Consider the following 14,056-nt stretch of genomic DNA (forward strand, 5'->3'; position numbering starts at 1 on the left):
GGATTTTACCAAATGCTTTTTCTGCATTTATTGATACAATTGTGTAATTTTTTTATCCTTCATTTTATTTATATGATGAATCACATTTATTGATTTGTGAATATTGTACTAGATTTGCTTCCCAGGAATAAATCCCACTTGATCATTGTAAAGCCAGTAGCCGTGGCCACCATCACACCTGCCTGACCCATGCAGGTTGTGGGTCAAATAAATTTGCAAATATAATGTAAATGTTTGCTGGCTTATAGTTTGCACTGGGTGTGGGGGACAGGCTGTAAGCAGGCAGGGTCGTTATAGCCTGAGGCTTAGTTTTAAGACTAAGCCTTTCCCACCCTTGACTGTTGCATGATAGGAGGTGATGAACTCTCATGAGAAATCCCATTTATGCCTCAGATAAGTGACTTTGTATCAGAGACTTCCTTATTTGTATATTGGATTAAAGGTTTTGGTTTCTACACAATAAAATGGGGCAGATCAGGAGCTTGCTCTCTCTCGGTTCCTGAGATTAGCATTAGAGGGGAGATCAGAGAAAGGCCACGTGGAGGAGAGGAGAAGCAGCCAAGATGGCGGAGTGCTTAAGGAGAAGCCAGTTTGTGCAGAGAGAAGGAGATGGGGAACAGAGGTGAATAAGGCTAGTGAGGTAGACACCTTTGATTCTAGGAAACTCAGATAAGTCAGTAGCTTTGTGAGCGCTGAATGAGTGGGTTTTGGAGCCCAGTGTGTGTTTTTACTTGCCCGCTGGGTGCAAGCTAGGATTAAAACTAATGGCCCACCAGTTCTTGGCTCCGTTGTTTCATTACCGTCTGTCCGAATCAAAGGTGAATCTGCATGGGCCAGGCAGCTGTGATGGTGGCCGTGGCTACTGGCTTTAAACAGATTCACATTTGATTCAGACTTATGCGAGTTTCCTAGAATCAAAGGTTTATACCTCACCAGCCTTATTCACCTCTGTTCCCCATCTCCTTCTCTCTGCACAAACTCTGCACAAACTGGCTTCTCCTTCAGCACTCTGCCATCTTGGCTGCTTCTCCTCTCCTCCACGTGGCCTTTCTCTGCTCTCCCCCAGCATGGGCTCCTCTGCCTCATTTTATAGTGTAGAAATCAAAACCTTTAATCCAATATATTGATACAAACAAGGAAGTCTCTGATACAAAGTTACTTATCTGAGGCATAATGGGATTCCTCATGAGAGTGCACCACCCCACATCATGCAATAGTCAAGGGTGTGGGGAAAAGCTTAGTCTTAAAACTTAGCCTTAGGCTATAACGACCCTGCTTGCTTACAGCCTGTCCCCCACATCCAATGCAAACTATAAGCAAGCAAACATATATATCATATTTACAAACTTATTTGACCAACAATCATGATGTATGATCTTTTTAATATATTGCTGGATCTGGTTTGCTAATATTTTGTTGAGAATTTTGGCATATATGTGCATCAGGGATATTGGCCTATAGTTTCTTTCAGTACTGTCAAGATACTTAGGCATTTTTATTGTTTCAGAGAATGGGTTAAATTAAATAGATTAATGGGTTTGATAAGCAAAGTGACTTTTTAAGGCTGGCTTACGAGAAATTGTGGTTCTCTTTGTTTTTCCATTCCCATCTTCAGATGTATGCTCAATCCCCTTCCATTTCAGCTGTGGATTCTCAGGTGGTACAGGCTGCACTTCACATACGAACAGCGCGTGGATGTAGTGACATTATAAGTGGGACTTTCCTGCTCTCTGGGCAGAGCATGAATACAGTCTAGCAGTTCAGTGTGCTGTGGGGCTTTAGTCATTTTGCAGTGTGCTGTTGGCAGCTCTTTGCTACAAGGCTATCCGTTGAGCCGTTGGGAAGGTGTGGTAATGAAAGATGTCATCTTCCGCCTCGCACCATATGGAACAATTCTACAGAGTGTATGCCCTGCCGTCTCATTAACTATTAATAGCACCACGCTGCTTTCCCTCCATGCCATCAGAGTCTCTCTAAAAGATGATGTCTAGATTTTTATGCAGATATTCTGATTCCCACAGCTTCTCCTTTCCTTCAACCTTGCAGAGTATATTCTATGCCTTATTTTCAAATGTGCAGTAGTCTATTTTTTATGACAATATTTCCTTTGGGACTATGGCTCCAGCTGATCTATATGACAATGGATAGTGCTTCATCAACAAAAACCCACTGAGCAGATCCGGTGAGCACTACACACTGAGCTAGATATTATGGGGAGACATGTCATCCCTGTCCTGGAGAGACTGTTTATCCAAAGGGGAGCTCACAATCTCCCTGAGCCAGTATCTTCCATCCGAAGGGGCTTTCCCACACAGGCACTCTGTTTCTCTTCCACGTCGCCTATGTCTTTCTGTCGGGAGACTGAGAATGTATCTCAGACTTTTCAGGGATACAATTTTATCAGAGTAAACATACTCAGATCTGTCTGACTGTCATATCCACCAGACACCAGGGCATTTTCCTGCACTCTCTTGAGCTTAAAGTCTCAAGTTTTCAGTACATTTTAGACCAGAGGTCCCCAAACCACAGCCCCCTGAGGCCATTTATCCGGCCCCCGCCGCACTTCCGGAAGGGGCACCTCTTTCATTGATGGTCAGTGAGAGGAGCACATTAACCATCTCATTAGCCAAAAGCAGGCCCATAGTTCCCATTGAAATACTGGTCAGTTTGTTGATTTAAATTTACTTGTTCTTTATCTTAAATATTGTATTTGTTCCCGTTTTGTTTTTTTTACTTTAAAATAAGATATATGCAGTATGCATAGGGATTTAATGTTCATAGTTTTTTTATAGTCTGGCCCTCCAACAGTCTGAGCGACAGTGAACTGGCCCCCTGTGTAAAAAGTTTGGGGACCCATGACCGTCAGTGTGGGTGTGCTCTCATTTTTTTAAATTTATTTTTCAATCACCATTGACATACAATATTATATTAGTTTCAGCTGTACAATGTAGCAAGTAGGCATTTATATAACTTACCAAGAGTTCACCTCAATAAGTCTTTTACCCACCTGACAGCATACATGGTTATTACAACAATACTGACCAATTCCCTACGCTGTACGGTACATCCCCATGACTGTTCTCTAACTACCAATCTGTACCTCTTAATCCCTTCGCCTTTCTCACCCAGCTCCCACCCACCCCAAATTTGGCAACAGCAATTTGCTCGCTGTATTTATAAGTTAGTTTCGTTTTTGTTTATTCATTTACTTCATGTAAAGGCAGGAGCCACGGCTAGAGCCACCATCAGAGCAGCCTGGCCCATGCAGGTTCGCATTGGATTCGGACAGTCGGTAAAGAAACAACGGAGCCACAAACTGGTGGGCCATAGTCTTTAATTCTAGCTTGCACCCGGCGGGCAAGTAAAAACACACACTGGGCTCCAAAACCCAGTCACATTCAGTGCTCACAAAGCTACTGACTTATCCGAGTTTCCTAGAATCAAAGTTTCTAGCTCACCAGCCTTATTCTCCTCTGTTCCCCATCTCCTTCCTTATCCCAGATACAAACTCTACACAAACTGGCATCTCACTCAGCACTCCGCCATCTTAGCTGCTTCTCCTGGCCTCCTTCACGTGGCCTCCTTCTGCTGCTGGCTCTACTCTCTCATGCTAATCATCCCAGGAACCAAGAGTGCAAACTCTGTTCTGCCCCCATTTTATATTGTAGCTTCACAACCTCTAATCCAATATACAAAATAGGGAAGTCTCTAGTAGAGTCACTTCTCTGAGGCATGATTGGATTGTACCACCCCACATCAAAAAGGGTGGTAAAGGCTTAATCCCAAAACCAAGCCCCAGGCTACAACGATCCACAGAGACACACATTAATATCACCTGGGCAACGGCCTCCACGTGGGCAGTGGTGCCATCTTTAACAAAGTGAGCATAATACATTTTATCTGCCCAACACTTCATTTTTTAGATTCCACATATAAATGAAATCATATGGTATTTGTCTTTCTATGCCTGACTTATTTCATTCTGTGCTCTCCTCTTTAGCATGCTAAAAACTTGGTGGATGCTGAGTGTATTAATTATTACCCTGGAAGAATATTGAGAAAATCTCTCTCCACCTAAATATGATATTAACGGGTAGCGTGTACCCAGAGCTGGGAAAGTCAGTGTTTGTACAATCTATTATATGTTGTTGAAAGAAATATAAGGAAGCAAATAGAAGTTTTTCTTTTAAAGGGACTCCATATAACTTAGTGGAATAAACATGTTTTCAGAGTCAGGCAGAGTAAGTTTCGTTTCCTATTCCATTACTTATTAACTCAGTGATACTGGGCTTGCTACTTGGTTTCTCTGGGCACAGTCTTATAATAGATGGACCTATAGAAATATACCAACCTAACAGAGTTGCAGTAACATTAGCTAGATAATGCCTGTAAATGTGCAGTAGCACGTGCTCAGTCAGTCACACCTCTTACGATTGTGAGTGACTTTGAAGGAGAATAACTTTCTGGTTCACTGTTATACAGTAATACATGCATTGAGCAAGCTTAATGAACTGCTACCAAGAACCAGGCTCATGTAACCACCACCAGGGAATGGGGGGGGGGGGGGGGGGGAGGGAAAGAGGAACCAGTCCCTGTGGCGTGAAATTCACAGTCTCACAGTCCAGCAGAATGAGAACAATGTATTAACAAATAAATATGGTTGTTAAGATAAGTTTTATGATAGATGCACTACAAACAAAAATTTAAGCATGGTTGAATAATGTCTGATTGTTACATTCAAGGAGGGTTTCAAAGAGGGGATGAAGTACCTGCTGTCTCTTGAAGCATGAACAGGAGTTCCCAGACAGAGGTGGAAAGAAAAAGACCTTCCAAATTATTTGATTATGAACAAGTAATGGAAGCTCTTACTTTAGCAAGATGCCATGCACGTGGTAGATACTTAATGAGTATTTCTAGACAAGGTAAAGATACATAAAGGTCCATATGTGATGTGCACTGACTTCACAAATCTCAAACATTAGTATCCAAAACACAAACCCCTTGTTTCCCTTTTTGTCAAGCTCCATACTTTTTGATGCAGGAAATGTGACCTAGTCACCGCTAGCACATGGCTTCCAGTTAATGCAGTAATTTTTTCACAGTCATTTTAGGGAATATTTTTACACATTCAGGATTCTGCCCTTCCCCAATCCTTTTCCGGGAGCATCTCCAGCTGTAAAATAGGGCTGACTGTGCTTACATTGGTGTAAATTTTACAGGTAATATTTGTAAATCTCATGATGCTAAGGCACAGAGCATGAGCCCTATAGGGAGAACAACAGCTTTTATTCTCCCTCATCCAGATCAAGAATGCTCTTTGCGCCCTGTCGGACAGATAAAATAAATTATGCTCACTTTGTTAAAGATGGCACTGCCCACGTGGAAGCCCATCGCCCAGGTGATAGTATTGGTTGCCCTTCTTGCTTGGGATGGGCGTGATTATATTAATGTGTGTTAGGGGTGGGCTATGGGTAGGATCCTTGTAGCCTGGGGCTTGGTTTTGGGACTAAGCCTTTCCCACCCTCTCTTGAGGAATCCCATTATGCCTCAGATAAGGGACTTTGTATCAGAGACTTCCTTGTTTGTATATTGGATTAAAGGATTTGATTTCTACACTATAAAATGGGGCAGACCGAGATAAGTCAGTGGCTTTGGGAGCCCTGAATGGAAAATGAAGTGTTTTCCCACTGTGTGTATTTCTTGCCCGCGGGGTGCAAGCTAGGGTTAAAGCTAATGGCCCACCAGTTCTTGGCTCCGTTGTTTCATTATTATCTCTCGGAATCAAGTGCGGACCTGCACTGACCAGGCGGCTGTGATGGTGGCCGCCGCTACTGGCTTTACACATAGCAATAATACAGGTTCTCTCTCAACCTGATTACTGATGTCCAAAATTATAATTCCCTGCCTGCAATTCTATTACATTTCCTCAGTCAAGCAGAGCCCCATGTACTATGCTGCTTGGAGGAGAGTTTAAGCCACAGCTGACTTAGGCAAGTCTCTTTTTTAAAGTAAACACAGTGAAACACAAATTTGCTTTCTCTGGATAATCATGAAAGGTGTATCAATAAAATTTTAACCATAGGAATTTTATCTAATCAATTTTACTTGATCCATTTAATAGTTTTAAGGAATACCTCATGGGCAAGAAGGCTTTTGAAATTCCCTAATGAGTTACTTAAACTTTCTCGACCCAGTAAATCTAGTGCTAGCAAAAATAAATCAGCACAAGGTCAATGGGTAGAGTTTTGGCCAAAGCTTCAAGATGATGATATCATATTAACCTTAAAACTTGGCAGATATTAGATAACCTTCATAGGTAACCCTAGAATGTATTAACAAACAGCTAAGCAAAATATTTGCTGACATAATTAGCTGAGGTCAAACAGAGTAAGAGTCATATAAATACCTTACAGCCTTCATGTCTTCAAGTAACCGAACTATAAGATACTTTGTGTGTGACTTGGTGCTAGAAGACCTAAGCAGAATCAATTAGGTAGTAATGATGATGATTAATGAGAAGACTGGGAAACAAAAAATGAGCCACAGGTGACAATCCCAGGAAAATCTCCAACATTCAGGTTTTATTCAGTCACACCACAGTAAAGAGATGACCTTGAGGATTTACCAAAATAATGTTAGAACTTCAAGAATTTTCCCATGTTTTACAAATCCTAGGGCCATTAGTCCCCAGGCCTGATGAGAAATCCCAGGTTACATAAATCTTTGGTTTTATCGAGGTTATGTTGAAACCAAATTAAGATGTAGGATGAGATCTTCCTTTATTTGCATAATCCATCCTGCCTGGCTCCTCTTTGCCCAGATTTTTTTCCCCTGAACCTTGAAACTAAAAAGGGAAAATAAATGAGACCAATGGCTAACTCAGGAGCTGTGCTGCAGTAAACCCAGTCCTTCAACCATTTCAACACAACACCCTAACAATAGGATCGTTTGATATTCGACACAGTTCTTTCAACCCTTCTCTTCTTCTCATCTGTTCAATGGAGAGTAAACACTAAGTGCTCCAAAAACCAAACTTACTCAAGTTTTGTAGTAACTTGAGTCCTTAGAAAAATATATACTAGCTTTCACAACCTCCCATATTTTTTTAAAAGGATGTACAGCAAGAAACAATTTGTTCTCTTTTTTCTTTCCCCCAGACTTATGAAGAGGAAGGATTTTAAAACAGAAAATAATGATAAAAAAGCAAAGCAAAGTCCAATTATTACCCATTTACATGCAACACTTCTTACCATGGGGGTGAGGGGAGGGTATCTACCTTCCAATCTCCATTTGCTCTTGTCTGTTAAACTTGTTAGCAGAATACCTGGTAAAAATTTTTCTGGATTAAAATAACCATCTTGGGTGAGGAATTTGGGTTAGAATTATATCACCTGTGAACATATACATTCATTCCAACCTAAACACTTCCATGATAGTACCCTGTGAAAAAAGGAAAACAGCTCATTTGTCACCCTAAAGTAAAATTATTTAAGCATTGTCATTACTTGCAAGATACTCTGAAGTACCCAAATACTCCTGTAATTAAAATGTGATGCTAGAAGAGTCATTGGTACCACACATACCTATTATTCTCTACTCCAGAAATCAATGTCCTTATCAATTATTAGAATATTATATTTGTCACTTTCTAAATCTCCATAACGACCCCCTGTTAATTTAGGAGAGTCATGTGGTATAATAATTCAAACCCAAGGCAACCTAAAAACGAAAAGAAAAGCTAATTGATGTCAAACAAAAGCCAATTTTGGGATGTCACAATTTGAAAGAGACTCAGAATCTGATCTTCATTTTACTGAGCTAAAGAAATATCAAGGAATAAAAGGAATGTTTTTTTTAGGAAAACACTGTTCAGCATTTCATAAATATGTGTATCCCGTGTATATCAATAGTACAAATTTTGGCTATAAAAGAGTCAAAGTCAAGCTACCATTTGTGTGGCAAAGATAAATTACTTCAGATATTTTCACATTATGCTCCAAAAATTATTGGTTAAGTTAAATACATGGAAGTTGGAGATAAATTTTCTCACGGAAACAAGATTTTTAAATAATAGTTACTCCCCCATCCTAGCCTTCAGAAGTCAATTTATTTGTTAATATTGCTCAACTATTAGATATTTGAAAAGCATTAGCTAATGCTACTACATTTTTCCATTGCAGTAGCATAGGAGCTACTGCCTTATCCAATCTCTTGGCATAACTAGGCATGGAAAGTGATTGTGAACAGAATGTTATAGACTACAAATAATACCCAGAATCATTTTTGTTTCTAGAAAGCATATATGGGTGATATATTTTTTAGGCTCTTGCTTTTTTGTTCCTTGCCCTTACAAATGATGATTTGGTTGTGCATCAAAATTTTCACTAACAACTAAATCCCTCAAACCCCACAGACATGGTTCTGTTGTTTTTATATTTTTCCCCAACGGCAAATTGGAAATCCAAGGAAGCTTGCTTTTTAATTTAGTGTAGATAAAATGCTGTTATTGTTGTAGTTGTTTGATGGAGGCAGAGTTGAGGGCAGAATGAAGGTTAAGATGCCTGTAAGAAATTTAATAAGAATAAAGCTATGCCCTGGTCCCATGGCTCAGTTGGTTGGAGCGTCCTCTCGGCGTGCCAGGATTGTGGGTTCAATCCCCAGTCAGGGCACAAGCAGTAGTCAGCCAGTGAGTGCTTAGATGGGTGAAGCAGCGATTGATGTCTCTCTCTGTCTCCCTTCCTCTCTCTCTCTCTAAAAATCAACTTTAAAAAAAATTTTTTAAGAATATATCTGAGCTACTGTTGTGATTTTTAAGTCTGAAAATTCAAGGTTCTCTTAAGTTGAAAAACATGATAATTACACTCTCTTTAATTATTTTCTATTTATTGCGTCAAAATATTAAAGCAGAGAAGTATCATGGTTCGACTTTCTTTTGTGAGCATTTTTGCAGCAATACAAAGAATAATTTTGAACAGGACAAAGATGGATGCCAGAAAATATATAATCTCATGCAAAAGATCAAGAGGTAGGAGGGCATGATAAACAACAGGATGGAGAAAAGGAAGTAGTTGAAAGAAATATCTAAGAGGTAAAATCTAAAACTACTATATAACATTGCTTGACCAGTAGTGGTGCAGTGACTAGAGTGTTGAGCTGGGACACTAAGGTCCCAGGTTCAAAACCCCGAGGTCATTGGCTTGAGCGCAGACTCATCTGTCTCGAGCACAGGCTCACCAGCTTGAGTGTGGGGTTGCCGGCATGAGCGTGAAATGTCAACAGGACCCTATGGTTGCTGGCTTAAGCCCAAAGGTCACTGGCTTGAACAGGGTCGCTGACTCATCTTGAGGCTCACCCCAGCCCGCATCAAGGCACTGAAGAGAAGCAATCAATGAACAGCTAACGTTATGCAAACACAAGTTGATGTTTCTCATCTCTCTCTGCCCCCTCTTGCAAAAAAATTAAAATTAAAATATAAATAAATAAATAAATAAATAAATAAATAAAACTACATAACAGTGATTAAGTGGATATAAGTGAAGAGGGAATAGGAAATATTCAGAATAAATGTTCATATCATGTATGGGTGACAGTGTCACTGATATTATTGTTAATTAAGATTGAGCATACAAGAAAAAGAATAAGGTGAAGTGTCTGTGTGTTCTAGCTATCTACTGCTGTGTATCAAACCATCCCAAAAACCAAGGTTTTAAACTCATACTCTATTTTTTATTTTGCCAATCTACAATTTAGAAGGAGCTCAGCAGAGTAATCTCATCTGTGCTCTACATGGTGTCAGTCAGGACACATTGACTGGGAGCTAGAGCACCCACTTCCAAGATAGCTCACTCATGTGGCCGTATGTTGGTGCCAGCTGCCTGCTGGGACCTTTGTGGGCTCTCCTGTGGCTGCTTGACTTCTTCACAGCAGGGCGTCTGAGTTCCAAAAGCAAACATTCTAAAACATGACAAGTGAAGCTGTCAGATTCTTAAGGCCTGGGCCCAGCATTGGTACCATGCTGCTTCTACTGTACTCTATTGGCCAAGCAGTCCTAGAGCCCAGACTCGAGAGGGACATAAACCTCACATCTCAGTGGAAGGTGTGTCAAATAATTTGGGTGCTATGTTTTAAAACCTCCCCGCTTTAAGACATCTTAAGGTCCACTGTGGGATAGTTCAGTACAATAAGTAATTTAACTTTAAATATTAAGTTTAGTAAAGAGGTCAAAGAAAATATACCAACTTGGGAGTCATGTATTTATACATGTAGACAGATACACATTTACTGTAATTTTGATGACACTTAAGTTTCCTTTCCTTTGCTTCCAAGTTTGTATTATTTTCCATAAGCAGAAACCCCAAACGTGGATAGGCCTCAGACCCCAAAAAACCTGGATCTACCTCTGGGTGATGTTTAAAACCTAAGAGTAGAAAAGACATTGTATAGAACAAAATGATCAGAGAGAGAAAGAGGAAAAAGCTTCTGAATAACATTTTTGTAATACAATCAAAGAGATGGGGGGAGATCAGAAGAGAATATTGTCACAGAGGGCAAGGAGTAGAGTTTCAGGAAGAAGTGACAAGAAAACAGTCTCAAAATAAAGCATAAATGTCAAAATATACAAGGAATTAAAAAATACCCTTTGAGTTGGCATCATGGAGAGCCTGAGGATGGCTCCGTGGCCTCTGCCTCAGGCGCTAGAATGGCTCTGGTTGCAGCAGAGCGACGCCCCAGATGGGCAGAGCATCGCCCCCTGGTGGGCATGCCGGGTGGATCCCTGTCCGTTGCATGCGGGAGTCTGTCTGACTGCCTCCCTTTTCCAACTTCAGAAAAATACAAAAAAAAAAAAAAAAGAATTCTGGGAGGACAGTGAAGAAGGTTTAGGGTTCCCCCGCAGTGAAACATGCATTACACATAGACCAGGACATCCCCCTTCAGAAGCACAAACTGATCGCAATAGCCTGTCTCCACTCCCATCAACCTCTGAACCTCATTGCCCTGAAGTGCTTTTGCATATTTTCCCCCTTTCCTATCAGCATTAAAAGGATGAAAAGGAACTCCCCTAATCCTCCCTACCATATAGCAATAAACAGAAATCTTCCCACACCCCTGCAACCCACATAATAACAAACAACTTTCCTGTCAAAGTGACAAGATGGGAGTCCCCTGCCACAGAGACATCTAGAAACTAAGGTATGTCTATCACAAATGGAGTAGGACCTCTCGGCCAAGGACACTGATCTTCCCTGAAGGTCAGCTCAATCTGCCTTTTCGTAAGCTATCTCACTGAATCGACGTTACTATTCCTATTGTACAGATGAGCAAACTTAGCTTGCCCAAAGCCACTGAGCAGGAGAGGCCAATCAATCATCAGCCCATATATGTCAGAATAATTCCAAAATTATTGTTTTTTCCACGTTCAAATGCACCTATCCTTATTGTTAACTTATTTTAGTATTCTCTCTCTCTCTTTCCGTATCTCTCTCTCTCATTCCTATAGCAGGAGCAGGAAGCAAAGATGGTAGTTCTAAAGGGAAAACTCACATGAAATAAGTCAAGCTATAAAGAATGATTCTTAAAATGTTTTCAAAATAGCCCTCACTATCTTGAGATGGAATGCAGCTCATCTTTGATCTCATGTCAAAACAACACAGAATAACACCATGAACTTTTTCCATCAACCCACTACCAAGATCAAGCAACCTGGCATTCTTCTTTATAAATCATCTGTTTGCACCAAACTCCGGGCCAGCCAGGGAAAACCCCTGCACCCACAGCCTGGGGGAACACACCTAGCCTGGGCTAGCTTCCCCAGCATGCTCTGCTTGCTAAAACCCAGGTTTCACCAGGCAAAAGGTGAAGGTGTGTAGGAGGCCCAGTCCCCCTGGGAGACTGCCAGATAAAGCTGCTCTCTCAGGCCTACTCATCTGGGGCCAAAGTGCAGATAGGGCGGGTGTCCCTTGAAAGTAAGCGGAAAGGCCCTGCATGTCCCAACACAGCAGCGCCAGCTCTGCAGCTGCCTCAGTTGGGTTCACTCTCTGACTCACTGCTGTGCCAATTTATTTTGTTGCTGATGTTCATTAGATTAAAATGACTTAATTAGGCTGTGAGGTGTGGGTTTGTTCAGTGTACAGCATCACTCCCGCATTTTTTGGTGGTGTCCATGTCTTTAACCTCCGGGGAAAAGGAGAATATTTTTATTCCCACGGCACCCTTCTAGAACAAATTAAATATTGTTTTCTTTTGCTGCCTACCTCATGATCTCACTGGTTTTAGCTGCATAATGGGAAAGAAACCATTTCTGTCCCTGCCATATTGCGAGGAGTCATGGAGGCTGTTACAGCTACTGTGTCATTGTTCTTAGGTTTTAGTTTAGAAGAATAAAGATAGTAATGAAGGAGAGGCCACAAATGCATGGTAGTGTTCCCTCCAGCCTGGCTCCGTCTTTGACTCTCTGGGCTCCCTTGACAAAAATGGCCAAAGGTACACGGACACAGTGTGACTCTTCTTTGCTTGTCCGTGCTCATTTCAGGAGAAGCAACCATGACCCTAAGTGGAAAACACAGAATGTTCCAGCACTTCTCATACAACTGGTGCTCGAACAACATTTACTGATTTGATCTTTAACATGAATTCAAATTCAAGGCTTTTCAATCCCCTTAATATCAAAAACTGTTAACAAAATGGAATTCTCTCCTTCCCCAGCAGCTCCTTCCGGACCCTCCAAGCTCCTAGTCACCGAATCCTTCTACAACCCTCTCAGGTCCAACCCTACAACTAAAGTATCACTTCCTTTATGATTCAGACTCATACTTCATTTTAGCAGCTCCTGGAATCTTACGTCCTCCTAAAATATTTCTTTTAACATCTCTTCTATACATACATTATCACTTAACTCCTATGATCCCTCTTCTCACAACACCCCACAAAATTAATGTACTTCTTTATCTGTGAATAACAATTACAAATATTTTATTTTGTATGTTTGTTCCTTGTTGTTCGGTTGTCTTCTCCCACACTACACAGCAAGACATAGAGTAAGAAAACAGGAACCCATCTGCTGGGTTAGAAGCTCCATAGCCAATTTAGCGCCCTGTCTACAGTGTTACTTAGTGCGGCATTTAAGAGTCTAGTGAGAAAACCTAGACTGAAAATTTGCTATCTCAGTGATCATAAGCAAGAACAAAGTGTTCTGTCTGCCTGCCTCTCTGTCCTCATGGGTGTTGTAGACATAGGTTACACTCATTTATGTGCATAAGAAAATAACAGAAAGTGACTGAAGAAAACCAGAAGCAGCTTTTTAAAATACAGGGTAGGGCAAAATTAGGTTTACAGTTGTGAGTATGTGAAACAGAGTTTATTCTTTATTATTGTATTATTTTCCATACAAACAACTGTAAACCTACTCTGCCCCACCTTGTAAAATTCGCACATCATACCCAGTACATCAAGAGCACTGTTAAGGTCCTCCTTGCTCAGGACAGCCAGGTTCTAGGGCTTTTGCTTTGTTGTCTTTGTTATTCTGTTGTATCACCTTGACTTTTTATAAAAGGATCTCAATTCTTTCTTAAGGGAGTCCACTTCTTCTATTCTACTCACGATTTTTGCAGTTTATTAAGACTTAGCTCCATGCTAAATGACAGGCAGATGGACAGTCTCCTATATATGGTATATTCTTTACATTCACAGGAGAGGACTCTCCTGGCATCCATCCATCCTTCCTTCCATCCATCCATCCATCCATCCACTCAAGATATTTTTATTAATAGCCTCCAGTGCACTGTCCTGGACACTGGGGCTATCACCCGAAGCAATGCATATACACACTGTTTTACAAAAATTACCCTGTCGGACATTAGACCCTTTCCTGACCTCCACACAAAGTCTCGGAAGCATCACAGCTTTGTCCTTCCACAGACTTTTTCATAGCTGTAAGCAGTGTACTTGGGCTACATTCATCATTAGCTCTCCGCTCCCCTGTGCAGCATGGAAGAATCAGGTTGGTAAAATCATTGCGTTTATGCAAAGTGCCCACTTCTTGACTTCAATTTCTTAATAT

Source organism: Saccopteryx leptura, chromosome 8 (assembly GCF_036850995.1).
Source record: "Saccopteryx leptura isolate mSacLep1 chromosome 8, mSacLep1_pri_phased_curated, whole genome shotgun sequence".
Lineage (NCBI taxonomy): Eukaryota > Metazoa > Chordata > Mammalia > Chiroptera > Emballonuridae > Saccopteryx > Saccopteryx leptura.